The 16,199-nt window shown below is 48.1% G+C and overlaps 1 pseudogene; it reads right to left on the reverse strand.

The window, feature by feature from the left end:
* Nucleotides 1-407: 407 nt before the first annotated feature.
* On the reverse strand, nt 408-15,937 carry LOC147938392 (uncharacterized; annotated as a pseudogene).
* Between the last annotated feature and the right edge of the window lie 262 nt (nt 15,938-16,199).

A 16,199-nucleotide genomic window follows, 5' to 3' on the forward strand; every position in this document is an offset into this window, starting at 1 on the left:
CATATCATTGTTCAATGGCCAAAAAAATCAGTGTATGAAATGATGCATATATTTGCCAAACGGCCAAACGTTCAAGTTATGTTTGAGATTTTTCATTATGTTTCTTTGCATTTAATTACATTGTCTTTGAAGTTGTTTTCTATTTGTCAGTAATCAAAGCAGCTACTTAAATTTGATGTATAAACTTCGACATAGATTGTTAAGCTGTCCAATAAGCTTATGTTTCCAAGTTTCCTTTCCTTCAAACTTTTTTCCATTATGATGTATAGTTTTCTTTTTACGTTTGTTAACCAATTCAACTTTTTTTTTTGTAAACAAATGTTAAATTAGATTTCAAAAGAGTATATCGTTTGTACAACAAGTGCAACGGTTAACTTAAAACTGTGACAAAACAGAGAAATGGTTATTCAGTGAGGATCAAATCGTGAAGCCAGCCAGATCTCCAGACCGGTCGTATATCTCGTGTCACCACCGAGCTGGATGGCAAGGAGCTGATTGCGGACAAGGTGGTCAATCCGGTGCATAAGCTGAGCTTGGGAGATGGGAGTAGTGCCGTGACGACGATCATTCCGCTCCCGCCAAAGTGTGTATGTAGCGCACAAGAAAACCCACCATTCGGTCCAGCCAATGATTTGAAGCACAGTCGAGGACAGATTGCCAATCAGTAGAAAACCAAGTGGTATAGATAGGGGAAGCGAGGTCTTCCCAAATACCAGCAGTGAAAACACAAGAAAAGGAGAGGTGATTCCTTGTCTCAATCGCATTGTGACAAAAGACACAAGTAGCATCAGCTCCCCTGTTCCACTGTAACAGCCTATCCCCTGTCGAAAGTTTGTTTTGAACCGCCAACCAAACACAAAAAGAATATTTGGGGGTAGCATGAGGGAACCACACCCCGTTACACCAGCCTACAGCGACTGAATGCGTTCGAATATTATTCCAAGTATCTCGAGTGGAAAACTGTGAGCGAAACACATCATTTTTCTCCTTCCAAAGGACCAAATCTGCTTCAGGCTTACGGGTGGACCATTGTGTGGCTAATTCATCCTCCATTTCATTGAAGTGTGCCGCAAGGTGGCAACGCCGTCGTCGGTCCCAAGCCTCAGCTACCGTGGCAGTGCGACCAATGCCCATGTCAATTGGGCCTCTCTCCTCTGCAAACTCCACTAGTCGTCCCAGGCGTGACCAATGATCAAACCAAAATGATGTCCCCCTACCATCCTTGACAGTATTTTTTTAGAGAAGTTTTGCAACATCCCTATATTTTAAGATCTTCCTCCACATCCAGGATCCTAACTGCGTGACATCAACTGACCAAATAGAAGCGTTTTTTAAGCAGCGATTGCTTTACCCATTTAACCCACAACGAATCAGCACACGATATAATACGCCAGATGAGTTTCAAACAACACACATCATTGGCTTCTTTGAGAGAACACAGGCCTAATCCTCCCTCAAACCTTGGCTTACAAACATCCACCCAAGCTACTTTTGCTTTATTAGTGTTAAGATCCGCACCAGACCACAAATAAGCGGAACAGAGCTTCTCCACCGATCGTATACATTCCCTCGAGAGACGATACACAACCATCCAAAAGTTGCAAACACTCCATAACACCGAAGTAATTAAATTGAGCCGGCCTGCATAGGACAGAAAACGGGCTTGCCAAGAGCAAATTTTCTTTTTAACATGCTCAATCAGAGGGAGATAATCAGCGTAGGAGACGTTTAGTGACAAGAGGAAGGCCGAGATATCTAACCGGCAGAGCACCCACAGAAAATGAGAATCAAGCAGCAATCTCTTGATGAACAACATCTGTAACCCCAGCTAAATAAATCGTCGTTTTTTCCATGCTTATTCTTAGCCCTGACCACCTCGCAAAATCATCAAAAACTTGCACAATACCGTCTATTCACTGCACCTTACCATCCGAAAAGATCAGGAGATCATTGGCAAAGCTAAGATGGGTTAAACCAATGTTTTTACAGCGAGGATGGTACCCAATGTGGCGTGAACCAGCAGCGGTATCCAGCTTCTTAGATAGCACATCCATATTAATGACGAATAAATAAGGCGACAGGGAGCATCCTTGCCATAGATGTAGAAACTAGGTTTCTACAATGAATTTGTTTATGGAGGGAAACAAATTCAATAGAGCTATCTCTCTAGAAAATAGATCTAAGCCTTGAAATTAGGAGTAAAGAAGAAGAGCTCGAAAGAACTAGGGTTTGTTGTAAAGAGCAAAAAGAGAACTCGGTTATTGTATTAGATTCTGAATGATTTACAATGGAGAAGTCTCCCTTATTTATACATGTTCAGAGATCTCATAATATATTAACTTTCCTTAACAGACGAAGTGAAATATGGAAAACTGCCCTATTGCTTGAGTCGGCCGCCGCACCGAAGTGGATGTCGGTTCCTTCTTCTCCAAGACTATTCTTTATCCGAACTGATTTCCGAAAACCTAATCGATCCCTTAACCGGATTCCTGGTTGGATAATCAATTAACATTTCTGGTTTAGCTCGGTATGATGGGGGTGCTAAATCCCGCACCAACAATTAGTCCCCCCCCAGTTCAGTATATTCGAGATTTAATTCGAATATTTTGAACTATGGAAAGAAAATATCCGATCTAATCCATAAAGTTTTAATTGATTTTACTCAGATCCCCGAATCATCTCACCGCATTCTGTCTAGGCGACACGTGTCGTTTCCGTCACATCCGCTAGCTCGGAATTCGAAGAGTCGCGTAGGTCATCATTACTTTTTCGTAGGGTTGCCGCCCATTCGGCTCTATAAATACGCTTCTACTCTCCTCATTTCTTATTTTTCGCCAACAGCAACATGTAATATGCTCCGATCTCTCTTCCGTTTTATTTCGTTATTTTTCTTCCACACTCTCTGAACTCAAGATATGGCGAGCACCTCGGAACCTGCCTCTTCGCCAGAAAGCGAACAATTAATTCGTCGTACTTCCCGACAAAGAACGCTCAACCCTGATCGCTCCGCGCAGATCGGGGAATCAAGTAGATCGGCCTCCGAAGTCCCGCGAAATTTGGTCCGCTGTACAGCAGGAGCCTCTTCTTCGCAGGTGGGCCCAACCTTGCCGTCATCAGTTCGTCACGAGGAAGAAGATCGGTTCGTACCTTTAGGATTTTCGATCGAGGATATCGACCCTTTGTTTGACCACGCAGGACGGATTGGAGGCGAAAAGAGTGTGAGTTCGACCACAACTGTGAACGAAATGCTAAATTCGTGTGGCTTGTTCAATAGCAACGTCACAATTCTGATTCCTCGAGACGACCAACGCCCCTGGAGCCCCCCGGAAGGGTATGTATGCTTGTATGAGGGTTACTTTACCGAGTGTCGCCTCCTATTCCCAATCCCGGAGTTGATTTCAATTTATGCTCAAAGACGGATGATAGCGATCTCGCAGTTCGTACTCGGAGCTATTTGTAACTTCATGGCTGCCTTGACCGTGGCAGCCGAAGTCGGAGTCGAGCTTAAAGTTCAAGCTTTCGAACAGCTATCAAATTTCAAGCTCTCGAAGAGTCCGAATCGCTGGGAAGTGAACATGAGACCGGCTCATAATTTCCTCGTCGGCAAACGAGTGAATAAATTCAAGAAGTATTTGAATCAATACTTCTTCGTCCGCGTCGACCAGTATTCATTTGCTAACCCGTTGGGTTTTTACCGGAGAGTGTGGAATGAAAATCCTGGTAGATTTACATTTCTATTATTTTAATTGACTTCGGCACTGCTGACCAGTTTTAACTTTTTCGTGTCTCTGCTTCCAGATCGTCCGTTCTGTGCAACGCGCCTAGCTCCGAACTATATTCTTGTTAGAGACGCTTTGTTAACCGGGAACAATCGTCGGTGGGACTTTATTATCCGTATCCGTGTAGAAACAGCAATGGGCAAAGCTAGAACGAGTTTTCCAAGTTTCGCCAGTTCGCTAGGACGACCTGCCGGATGCCGTGTCATGGAATCAAAAGATGTTCAGATCGTTCCATCCCAGGGTTTAACCGAAGTAGATCCTACCCCAGATTAGACCGTCACCGACCCTACTCAGGCTCCCGGAGAAGATATCGAGCCATCAAATGTTGCAGAGGAAGAAAACCTTCCTTTGGCGTTAGAGAACGCCGATCCACCGAACCAAGAACAAGACGTTCCCCAGCTTGAAGCTGGATCTAGAAGGAGGAAAAGGAAAACGAACAAAGACAAACAAATCAATGTCGAGCCAGCCACCGATGCGCATCCGTTACCGAGCCGCAAACGTTCGGCCGATGAAGCCGGACTGGAGTCCGCCGATCGATTTCGCCTTGAAAGAAAAGATGACAAGACGAATCACTTCGCCTATAATTACTTCGGCAATTATCCCTTGGTAACCAATCGCGAGGCTTCAGGCGAACTTTTCCGGGCTCTGAAGATTTCCAACCGAATTCTTCCGTCAGCTGACGAACTGGAATTCAAGCAAGCATTCCTTGACGTCGCTGAATCGCACTTAATGGTTCGTCTTACTATCAACTCTTATTAAAGTTTCATTTGTCCAATTACGCTTCAGACTGACGCATATTCGTTGGATCCGCAGACTGCCGCCAAGATGAATACGCTGGTTCAAAAATACGATAGGCGGGTCAAAACCAGCAAGGGGTCCGATCTCGAACTCGAAAAGGTGAAAGAGTGCGCAAAAGAGATCCAAGCCGCTAGCAGGGCGAAGGATGAGAGGATCAAGGAACTCGAGGCGCTTATTGCAGAAAAAGATGGCATCATTGCCAATACCGATCTGAAGGTTAATGAACTGAACTCCCGAGCGCTTACTCTGGAGGAAGAGAAAGCCGACCTGCAAGAGGCATGCGAAGGGCTGAAAGTTCAGCTCAAATTCGAAGTTAAGAGACTTCGGAAAGATCGTTGGGATAAGGTGGAGCGGACAGCGAAGAAAGCGCAAAACTGATTAGACAAGGTCAAGGCCTATCTAGTTGAGCAGGCGAAAGTTCGCCCTCTAGAAGACCTGCTGAACCAAGCCACCGGAGTACAGGGAGCTGTACGATATCTGATTGAGAATGGGGCCGTCATTCCTGAGGAGCGAATAAGGGAGATCGACGAGAAAAAGGCCAAAGCCGAGGAGATTGTCACTGCGATCAATGTCCTTGAGCTGAATGAAAATGACCTTACCATGTCCCCGGACCAGCTCGGTTATGGATTTCCTCCCCTAGCGACCGATGAAACGACGGTTCCAGAATCCGTTGAGCATCCCTTCGGCTCAAACGCCGGGAGTTTTCAAGCGGATCTATCCGGTGACGTGAACGTTTAAAATTATGTTTTTCTTTGTTTTGCTTTCGCTTCAGATTTTATTTAAGTATGGGTTTGAATACCCTTGTAGAACATTGCTGACTCGTTCGGCCCACTCTTCTTTTGGAACTTGTTTGTCAAGATTGTTTCCTTTTTGTTGAAAAAGAAAATTGACAATTTCGAGAAAGATGCAAACTTTCCAATTCGGCATGGAAAGTTCCCAATTTTCCTAAGTAGTATACCTCCCGAGACGTGTATAAATCTAACCAATGCTGCCTGCGGATTAAACATCCAAAAAAAGCTTTTCAACCAAAGACAATGTCGAGCTCGATTAGCAGCGTCGAATCCCTGTTGGTTGGCAACGATGTGCCAACGTTCTCGAATGCCGAAGCTATCGAAAGAGGGATGGCTTACTTCCAGAACATCAAAGCGCCCTGGATGTTGATGTCCCGCGTTAGACCAGAAGAGAGACGCGAGCTGATCGATTTTCTTCATGAGGTGGAGGATCGCCATGCGGAATATTCCAATCGTCTTGCCGCATCAGAACAATCACAGCGAGATCTGCTACTTAAACTTGAGATGCTGGAATCTCACCCAAAGGATTGGATTAAGAATGGGTTTGGCAAGATAGCTGATTTGCCGCCATGTCTTGTTGCATACTCCAATGAATGCCGAAGTGAATCAGATCGGAAGCCAGTGCACATGGATCCCGCCTTAATTGGCGACTTCATTCCGGGCAAAGTTAAACCGTTTTACATTAACCGGCGCGCAACCGATGCCGAACTTGCCGAGGCGGACGCCTTTTTCCTTCAGTTAACCGTTACCCTCTTTTCCTTTTTCCTTTCCTTGTAAGCGATCGAAACTTGTCTTCCTCGTACTAACCCGTTTGTTGATTTTGCGTATGCAGATCGAGGGTTCAAACAAAGAACTGACTCAAGATCTTCAGTACTTTCATATGAAGAGAGGTAGAATCGATAGACGCTTGAGGACTCTGGAATCCGAAATTGTTTTGCTCAAGGCGAAAAGGAAGAGGACTACGGATCTGCTTGACGAGTCTGAACAAAAAGCCAGAGCGTTGGAGACTCGTTCGGAGGATTGGGAAAAGACTGGGTTGCAATTGCTATGGCCAATGCCGAAACGACTCAAGTCGAGCATTCGTGAGATCGCTGCGAACGGCGCACCAGTTCGGAATTAAGATGTTTTATTTAATCATTTAATAATACCTAGCTGCAATGTAACAGACGAGCTTGAATTTCGCTTGGAATAAAATTTTATAATAAGAGATTTGCTTTAATCATTGTTTTACTATCTGAAAAATGTGTCAGAGGCGAGACGTCTCCCGGCTTACAACAGACAATTTTTATTAATTGATGGTAGAAAACATCAATTCGGGACGAAGTGTTAATAAAGTGTGTTTAATCGGAGAGCGAGATACTAGGCTCGGCTTATCTCCTTTGCTTTAGCTCGGATGCCGGACTGCGAAAATATCCTCTGGGTTCGGCTAACCGTTCCGTCCGAACTAAAGTTTGGGTGCGAAATAAATACTCTGGGTTCGGCTTACCCCAAAAACAAAAAGCGGGTGCGGAATAAAAACTCTGGGTCCGGCTTATCCCTACGTAGGAAGGTCAGGGGCGACTCTGGGTTCGGCTTATCCTGAAAATAGTGGGTCTTTATGCGAGCTGATCACCTGGCGAGGGTGTCAACGAGGGGTGAACTTTGTACGAGCTAATAGATACTTAGTCCGGTCCGGTTAGGAAAATTTCCCTTTTCTTTTTGGAAATAATGAACACCCCCCATTAAATGCGTCGCGCGGTCTTTGAGAATTCCTCTCGGGAAAACGCGAAAATCACGCTTCACTTTGATTGGTGGGTTTAGCGGCGGTTACTTCCCATAATCCTGTATAAATAGGATTGAGGGTTGGGGAGATCATTCTAACCACTTCTATTATTTGCGAGAATCACTGAGAGAAAAGAGATGGTGACTACTCGATCAGCGTGGCTAAGACAAGCTCGGGAGAGGCTTGCCGCTTCGGCAAGCAGTTCGAGACGAACTGAAGCTTCAGAGAACTCCTCCGCCCACGAGAGCGCGGAGACGTTCCAAGTTTGCGCTCCTGTCCCGTACGTTGACATGACGGGTGCAGAAGGGAGTCCTGTGTGTCAGGAACTTCGAAGATATCGAGCTCGCCGCTATAGGCTGGGGGCTCATCTTATGGCAGGACGCCGAAGATTGGCTGAGATCTGTCGGCTTTATCGTTTGGACGGGACCATTCGGGTCCTGAACGAACTAATCTCCAATGGTTTCTACTTGGAGAGGTGGCGTATGACCGGGCTGTTTGCCGCGCGAACGGCGTGCCTAGAACTGCTGGAAGGTATGGGGGTGCCCGTCCTCTTGGAGGCCGATTGTCAGCCTCTCGAAGATACTGCGCACCCGTTTAACGTGGATATCTGGGCCTATCTGGGCCTACCTTCCTGGAGTCAGCCGGCCCGATTTTCCGCGAGAGGCACTTGGTTGAAGGCCCGTGTGCTTTCTTAGAAGACTTGGCGTCAAAAGGTGTCGAAGTCCCAAGGGAGAGATTGGAAGCCCTGAGGGGAAGGCGTCAGTTCTGGCGCGCCGAAATGGACAAGGTAGCGGTGGAGGAACCATTGGCAGACGATCTATCGGGTCCGCGGCCTCCACTTCGTCTGCAGGATCAACCTAGACGCTGAGTGTGGGAGCTCGACCGTTCCGAACTCTGAGTTCGGGCGGTCTTTTTCTTTTCTCATCTAGGACCCCGAGTCGTCGAAGGGACCTTTTCCCTTTGCGTCTCTTTTCTCTTTTTTGTTTTTATTATTAGAAACATCCAAAGCATGTAATGGGAATTTGACTTAGTTATTGAAGCTTTTAACTTGTTTGGAATTATCCAAACCGTGTAAAAGAAATTTGAATGCATGTAACCTTTGGATATTTTGTTTTGCACGCCGGCTTGTCGCCGAGTTGAGTAAGAGGAAGTTTTTAAACCGGAAAAAACTTTATTAATATATTAGCCGCATTCGCTTGGTCTTTAAAAGATAAGGAATTGTCTACGTACCCCGAATTGGGGATCAAGCCAACCGTAGTTCATATTAAAAAGGAAAGATAAATAGAGTTCGGATTCCCGAAAACTCCTAAGTAGAGTCGTGACAACAACTTAGCTGTAGTAGCGTTTCAAGTGGGCCGTGTTCCACGAGTTTTTGATACATTCCCCAGCCATGGTTATGAGTTCGTAAACTCCCGGGCGAACTGCTCTAGATACGAGATATGGACCTTCCCATCGAGCGCCGAGTTTGCCGGCGTTTACTTCCTTGGTGTTCTCGAAGACTTCCCGCAAAACCAGATCACCTTCGTTGAAGCGCCGCTGACGAACAGTCTTATTGTAATATCGAGCCGCCGCATCTTGGTAGTGTTGCATCCGAACTAGAGCTTTGTCGCGCAACTCTTCGGCGAGATCGTTGTGGTCGACCAACATCTCATCGTTAAGTTTAGGATTATCGACCATCATAGTGCGACGAAGTGTCGGGACCCCTGCTTCAGCTGGGGCGAGTGCTTCAAGACCATATGCGAGGGAGAAAGGGGATTGTCCCGTGCTCTGCGCGGGGTTGTGCAGTATGACCACAGCACACCATCCAGGTGATCTGCCCATGCTCCTTTCCTTCGACCGAGCCGTTTCTTGAGCCCATCAATGATCGACTTATTCGTGGCTTCAGCTTGACCGTTGCCTTGCGGGTATCGAGGAGTCGAAGTGCTGAGACGGATTTGCCATTTTGTCAAGAAGCGTCTGGTGATCATCGAAGTGAATTGGGTACCGTTGTCGGTGACGATCTCATATGGGAGTCCGTGGCGACATATGATGTTTTTCCATATGAAATTGGTCACGTCTAAGGATTGGATCCTTGTGAAAGATTCTGCTTCCACCCACTTGGTGAAGTAATCGGTCAGAACCAGAACATATTTCTTGGATTTGGATGCCGGCAAAGGTCCTATGGCATCCATGGCCCAGCGCATAAAGGGATACGGAGCAGTGACGGTGTTTAATAGTTCGGGCGGGACGTGCCGCATGGGTCCATGGCGCTCACAAGCTTCGCATTTGGCCGCAAAAGTCTCGCAATCGGCCATCATGGTGGGCCAATAGTGTCCGTCCTTTTTGATTTTGAGAGCAAGTGCGCGTCCGCCAGAATGGTTGCCACCTTCGCCTTCATGCACTTCCATCATGATGCGTTCGGCCTCGTCCCGAGTGACACAGGTAAGGAACACTCCCGAAGCACTCCGGCGAAATAGCTCACCGTCCAACAGGATGTACCTGGCACTCCGAGCCTTTAGTCGTCGAGCTGCCCATCGATCTGCCGGGACGGTGCCATCGGAGATGTAAAGCTTGATCTCAGTTTGCCAATCTTCGGGGGGTTCGACGACGTCTGCCATATCTTCTATTGGCTCGTCGACTTCCATCGGGATTGGGTCGTCATTGATGAGGGCGATCCGGCTGTCCGGGTCAACGCTGGGAGCCTCGATGCATTCGATGGGAATGGTACGCCGTAACTCAGGGTCGGAGCGGTTTGCCAGAGCTGCGAGTGCGTCGGCTGATGCGTTCTCGTTCCGTGGGACCTTCGTCAGGGAGAACGACGTAAACTCGCCGGATAATGCACGGACCAACTGTCGATATGCTCCCATTCGCTTGTTTTTGGCGTCGAATTCTCCGCTGAACTGGCTGACTACGAGTTGGGAGTCACAGAAGACCTGCAGGTGTTTAACTCCAAGTCCCTGGGCTAGCCGGAGTCCTGCGAGAACGGCCTCGTACTCAGTTTCGTTGTTTGACGCTTTGAAATTGAGCTTTAACGCTTGCTCGAGAATTTCTCCGGTGGGAGATCGAAGTATGATCCCGACCCCGGATCCTTGATTTGTTGACGACCCATCGACAAACATTGTCCATTGCTCCACCGTGGAAGTGGGATCGTCAAGCTCGGGAGACAATTCGGTGATGAAGTCAGCCAGAACTTGTGACTTCAGGCTTGGGCAAGAACAGTATTCGATGTCGTACTCGCTAAGTTCGACTGCCCATTTTGCCATGCGTCCGGATTGGAGGGGGCTATGAAGGATGGTTCGGAGTGGTTGATCAGTAAACACGACGATAGAGTGCGACTGAAAATAGGGTCGTAGTTTCCGTGCTGCGACGATCACTGCAAGGGCCAATTTTTCCAGCGTGGGGTATCGCGACTCCGCGTCGTTTAGTGCTTTGCTTGTGTAGAAAATGGGTTTCTGGTCCCCGCGATCGTCTCGGACTAGCACCCCGCTAACGGCCGAGCTGGACACCGAGACGTAGAGATACAATGTTTCGCCGTCCTCCGGTTTGACCAATACTGGGTGACAGGTCAAATATTCCTTCAACTGACGAAAGGCGATCTCGCATTCCTCGTCCCAATGGAAATCCTTATTTCCGCGAAGAAGTTGGTAGAAGGGGAGGCACTTATCCGTTGAACGCACGATGAAACGGTTCAGAGCAGCGATCCGGCCAGTCAAGCGTTGTACTTCTCGCTTGTTGGTCGGCGACGGGAGCCCTAGTATGGCTTCGATCTGCTTGGGATTTGCTTCTATTCCCCGTTCAGTTACCAAGCGCTGGTAGGTTGCTCCGGCGTTTTTCAATCCGAACGGCATCACTTTGTAACAGTAGGTCCCCCTGTCTGTGATGAATGCCGTTTTCTCGCGGTCAGCTGAGCTCATGGCGATCTGGTTGTAGCCTGAGAAAACATCCATAAACAAAAGCAGCTGGTTTCCAGCCGTGGCTTCGACGAGACGATCTATGTGCGGCAGAGGAAAGTTGTCCTTAGGGCAAGCTTTGTTGAGATCGGTGAAATCCACGCAAACTCTCCACTTGCCGTTTTTCTTTTTGACTACGACCGGGTTAGCCAACCAATCAGGATACTGGACTTCAATGATTTGATCCGCCTTGAGTAGTCGTTCCACTTCGTCCTGGACCGCCTTGGCTCGATCCGGGCCTAGGCGCCTGCGCTTCTGTCTGATCGGCTTGAACGTGGGGTCGATATTTAGCTTGTGGCACGTGACTTCGGGGCTTATCCCGACCATGTCCTTTGTTGACCAAGCGAATGTGGAAGCCCGAGATTGCAGGAAAGCGATCAGCTTGGCCTTTATGCTTTCGTCGAGTTCGGCCCCGATGCCGACAGTTCGCGATGGGTCGGAGGGGTCAATATTCGCCTGTAGGATCTTGCACTCCGGACACTTGAGGCGATCCTGCTCCGGCTTTCGGGGACCGGTGAGATGGTCCCCGCTCTGTAATTGCTATGCGGTCTCCGTCTTCCTCTGCTTCTTTTCGATAACAGAGCAGACTCTGGCCACCCTCTGGTCGCCGTAAAGTGTGCAAATTCCTGTAGGAGTTGGGAATTTGAGGCAGAGGTGATAGGTCGACGGTACGGCCTGCATCGCATATATCCAAGGTACCCCCAAAATAGCGTTGTAGATTGGTGGTGCATCAACGATTGCGAACTTAGTTTTCCGGGTCACTCCGCCAGCTCGTACTTGTAGCTTCACGTCGCCCATCGACATTTTGGCGACCCCGTTATAGCCCGTCAGCGTTCGAGTTTCGGGTTTCAGTTGGTCCGGTGTGACGCCCATTTTTTCCAATGTTTGCCAACAGAGTACATTGACTGTGCTCCCAGTGTCGATCAAAACTCGTTCGACGTCGAAGTCGCCCATCGAGACTTCGATAACCAAGGGGTCTGAATGGGGGTGTTGGATTCCTTTGGCGTCTTCTGAGGTGAATGATATCGGGTCCGCACATAGCGGAGGCTCACCCGGAGCGGTTTGGAGGGCGCAAACTTCCCGTGCTCTCTTTTTGAGTGCGCGAACAGAATCCGCGCAGTCCTCCGGTGGACCAAGTATCATGGTTATTCGTCCACGGGAGGAGAATTAGCCCGCTCTGGGTTTTGTCCCCTCTGTCGTTTGGGTGGGCCAGGCAGTTCGCCTGCTTGGGGCGCCTCCTCCTGGTGATTCACGGGTGCTAGCTGCTGGGCTGCGTTGGGTGGTCCATCGTAACCCCGTCCGCCGCCTGCACCACGGCCTCGGTTAGATCGTCCTCCGCGCCATCTACCTCGGCGACCTCTGCCTCCACGGGCGCTTTTTGGCTGATAAGTAGCTTCGACTTCGCCAGAAAGATACTTTGCGTTTAGATAGTTCTTCAGATGGACGCACTCTTGTGTGGAGTGACCGGGGTACATGTGAAAATCGCAGTAGAGTTCCTTCGGGTCAGATGGCTGCTTGTCCTGACTGTCCACCTCGGAGACTGCGTGGATGACGCCCTTTTTTCGATCCTGTGGTTCGTGGTGCTTGCGGGGTTCGTGGTGTTCGACCCGGTTTTTAGTCTTAGCGGTATGCGACGGCTGTTCGTCATTAGTTTTTGCGGCTATTCGGGCTTCTTCCTCCTCGTCGAGTGCGAACCTGGAGGCCCGATGTAGCGCATCATCGAGATCCTTGTGTTCCCGGATGTTAAGGTCTTTTCGTAACGGCGATCCGGGGATTAAGCCTTTTCGGAATGCCGCCATTGCTGCGTCTTCCGGGACGTTGACCTTTGTCAACTTTTCTTTGAACCTGTTCAAGTAGTTGGCGATAGGTTCCCCTCGTTCCTGGGCCATCTCCCAGAGGTCTGAACTTGTCACGCCTCGTTCGATGAGGATTCAGTAGTTCTTGAGGAAAGCCTTGGACAGGTCGTCAAAGTTGTCGATCGAGTTCGGCTCGGGCCTTGTGAACCACACCAAGGCAGGGCCGGAAAGGCTATCCACGAACAGTTGACAGCAACCGACGTCCCTTTGTTCTTCGGTGAATCGAGCTTTTGACATGGTCGCCATGAAGGATGTCATGAACTGGACCGGATCTTTGTCTCCCTGATAGACCGGCAGCTTCAGTTTGACGTGTGGTATGGCGGCTCGTGCTGTCCGTTGAGTGAAGGGCGACTGCCGAGTTACCTCAACGATCCTGTCGATTTCCGGAGCGGTGCTGATAGCTCGATGGAGGAGAGTGTTCATGCCACTAATCTGTGACCTGATTTCTTCGAGTTCGTAGCAAGGTCCGGAGTTCGCGTGGCGGGTGACTAGGACGGTCATGCTTTCGTGTATCCGTGAGTTCGGATTCGTTGGTCGGATACTGGACGTGGTCCGAGGGGGAGGATTCCTCCGCTCCGGTTGTGCTTCCGAAAAATCGAGACGACGAGTGAGACCATCTACGTTGAGCGATTGTCCGGCAGAGATCTGTGATGGGGTTGTTTGGGTCATAACGGCATCAACTCTGCGGTTGGTTTCGGAGATCATCTGGTAGATCTCTTTTGTCATGGTGCCGAACAGGATTCTGAAGTCCTCCATGGAAACGAGCTGCGGATTCTGGGCCGCTGGTGTGGTATGAACGGGGAGGTTCCCGTTCTGTGCGCTGTTCTGCTGCTCCGTTACGCGAGCATCCGCCTCCTCGTGGGTTTGTTCGGTAGAAGGCTCTGCGTCGAGGTGGACTGGCTCCTCGAGAGTTCGTCCTGCACCCTGGCTGGTTTCCCCATCAGATCTGACCCCGACTGGGAGTTCGGTGGAGGTTCCGACCGGATTTGCCGTCACGCGATTACGGGAATACACGGCAATGACAGGCCTAGTTGACCCACCCAGTGTCGCGGTGTCATCCTGAGAAGGCGTGATGCCCGTGAGATCGGGCGTGCGGTTTTCTTCTGGAACTTCGTTCACGACGGAAGACATTATTGCAAGGCTTCTTTCGGGAGAGTTTCCTAGAGACGATTTGTCTCCCCACAGACGGCGCCAATTGTAGAAACTAGGTTTCCACAATGAATTTGTTTATGGAGGGAAACAAATTCAATAGAGCTATCTCTCTAGAAAATAGATCTAAGCCTTGAAATTAGGAGTAAAGAAGAAGAGCTCGAAAGAACTAGGGTTTGTTGTAAAGAGCAAAAAGAGAACTCGGTTATTGTATTAGATTCTGAATGATTTACAATGGAGAAGTCTCCCTTATTTATACATGTTCAGAGATCTCATAATATATTAACTTTCCTTAACAGACGAAGTGAAATATGGAAAACTGCCCTATTGCTTGAGTCGGCCGCCGCACCGAAGTGGATGTCGGTTCCTTCTTCTCCAAGACTATTCTTTATCCGAACTGATTTCCGAAAACCTAATCGATCCCTTAACCGGATTCCTGGTTGGATAATCAATTAACATTTCTGGTTTAGCTCGGTATGATGGGGGTGCTAAATCCCGCACCAACAATAGACCACTCTTACTCGTAAAAAAAACCCACCAATTCTCCATTAACTTGAACAGAAAACAAAGGTGTAGTGATGCAGAGCATAATCCAATGGATAAATTGTGGGGGAAACTCCAAAGCCATAAGCGTGTTCCGCAAGAAACCCCATTGAAAAGAGTCAAAAGATTTGGAAATGTCTACTTTAATAGCACAACGTTCTGAGACAGAATCCTTATGATAATCCTTCACTAGTTCGGTGGCAAGTAAGTCATTCTCAAGAAGCAACCGGTTCTTGACAAAAGCAGACTGGTTTTCAGCAATAAACTTGGGGAGAACTACCTTCAGTCTATTAGCAAGAGTTTTTGAAATTACCTTGTACAACACATTGCAACAAGAGATTGGTCGGTAATCCTACTTTGCTTTGGTATTCACTAATTAATTCGATTTTGTTTTGCAGAAATAGTTAAGTTGCAAAAGAGTAAGATTCATTTACTTGAGATCTATCTATCTCCCCCTGATCGTTTGAGAAGATTACTTAGTCATGTACATTAGTGTAGCTAGTTTTTGACATGAGACTTTGGATGGCGAGAGATGACGTTGAGTTTTGGTGATGAGTGATGACAATGAAGGAAGGACGTTGTGTTTTTTTTTTTTTGTGAGAACAAAAATAATTAAGAAGACAAAATGTATAAAATTTAAAAAGTAAATGAGTTTGATTGTTAGCTCAAGCACGTTTAACTATGGAGTTTTCTCAAGACTGTTGACCGAAAACATAAGTACACTTTGGTTACATAGGTGGCCAAATAAATTCTCTTAAACCTCTTCGCAAACCGGAGTGTCATAATTCACCTCCACTACACGTACAAACAGAGTCCTGAGATAACTGCAACAACTGCACCTCCAACCGATGACCTCCACCATAGATGATCATCGCCTACCAGGTTATGGACCCCAATATCCACCCAATAATCCTGAGGACATCTGAGAGACTGGAAGTTGCGTTCCAATCTTTTCCTCCATGCATCCACTGCAGAAAGGTCGATACCACCAAAAAACCGATCCGTACTGATCCTGCCCATCTCCCTCAGCATGCTGACGTACTGAGAATGAGCTCCTGCACCAACAACCACTAGCTGCTGCATCAAAAAGCCCTCCATGTCAACACCTCCACCGGGGGCTCCACCTACTGGAACTCCCGCACTCTAGTACCACCAGCCAACCCGGCACTGACACCGCCCACCCCAACTCCATCGGACCCTACGGTCCTATTGGCTCTGCTGTCACACTTTAAACCACGGTGTCACTAACCGCTGGGCCTCTTCCCCTACCACGACCACGTCCGCGTCCACTACCACGTCTGCATCGTGCAACAGCACCATCTCTAACCATACACAAAACACAATTTACCGTGGAATCACATTGAAGGCTCGAATAGGATGTTCTAGGACTTCATGCCATACACAATTGACTAACTCACATAATCAATCAAATCATGCAATCCCAAGCATCAACAAGAGAAACTAGTGAACCCGTACCTAGAACCGTAAGGGCTCTAATACCAAACTAAAACGACTCGATCCTTTTTTTTTAATATAACATTAAACTAGTAATCTCATACTCACTAACAACCTAACCACATTCAACCAAACAG

Source organism: Camelina sativa, chromosome 9 (genome assembly GCF_030686135.1).
Source record: "Camelina sativa cultivar CO46 ecotype springtype chromosome 9, ASM3068613v1".
NCBI lineage: Eukaryota > Viridiplantae > Streptophyta > Magnoliopsida > Brassicales > Brassicaceae > Camelina > Camelina sativa.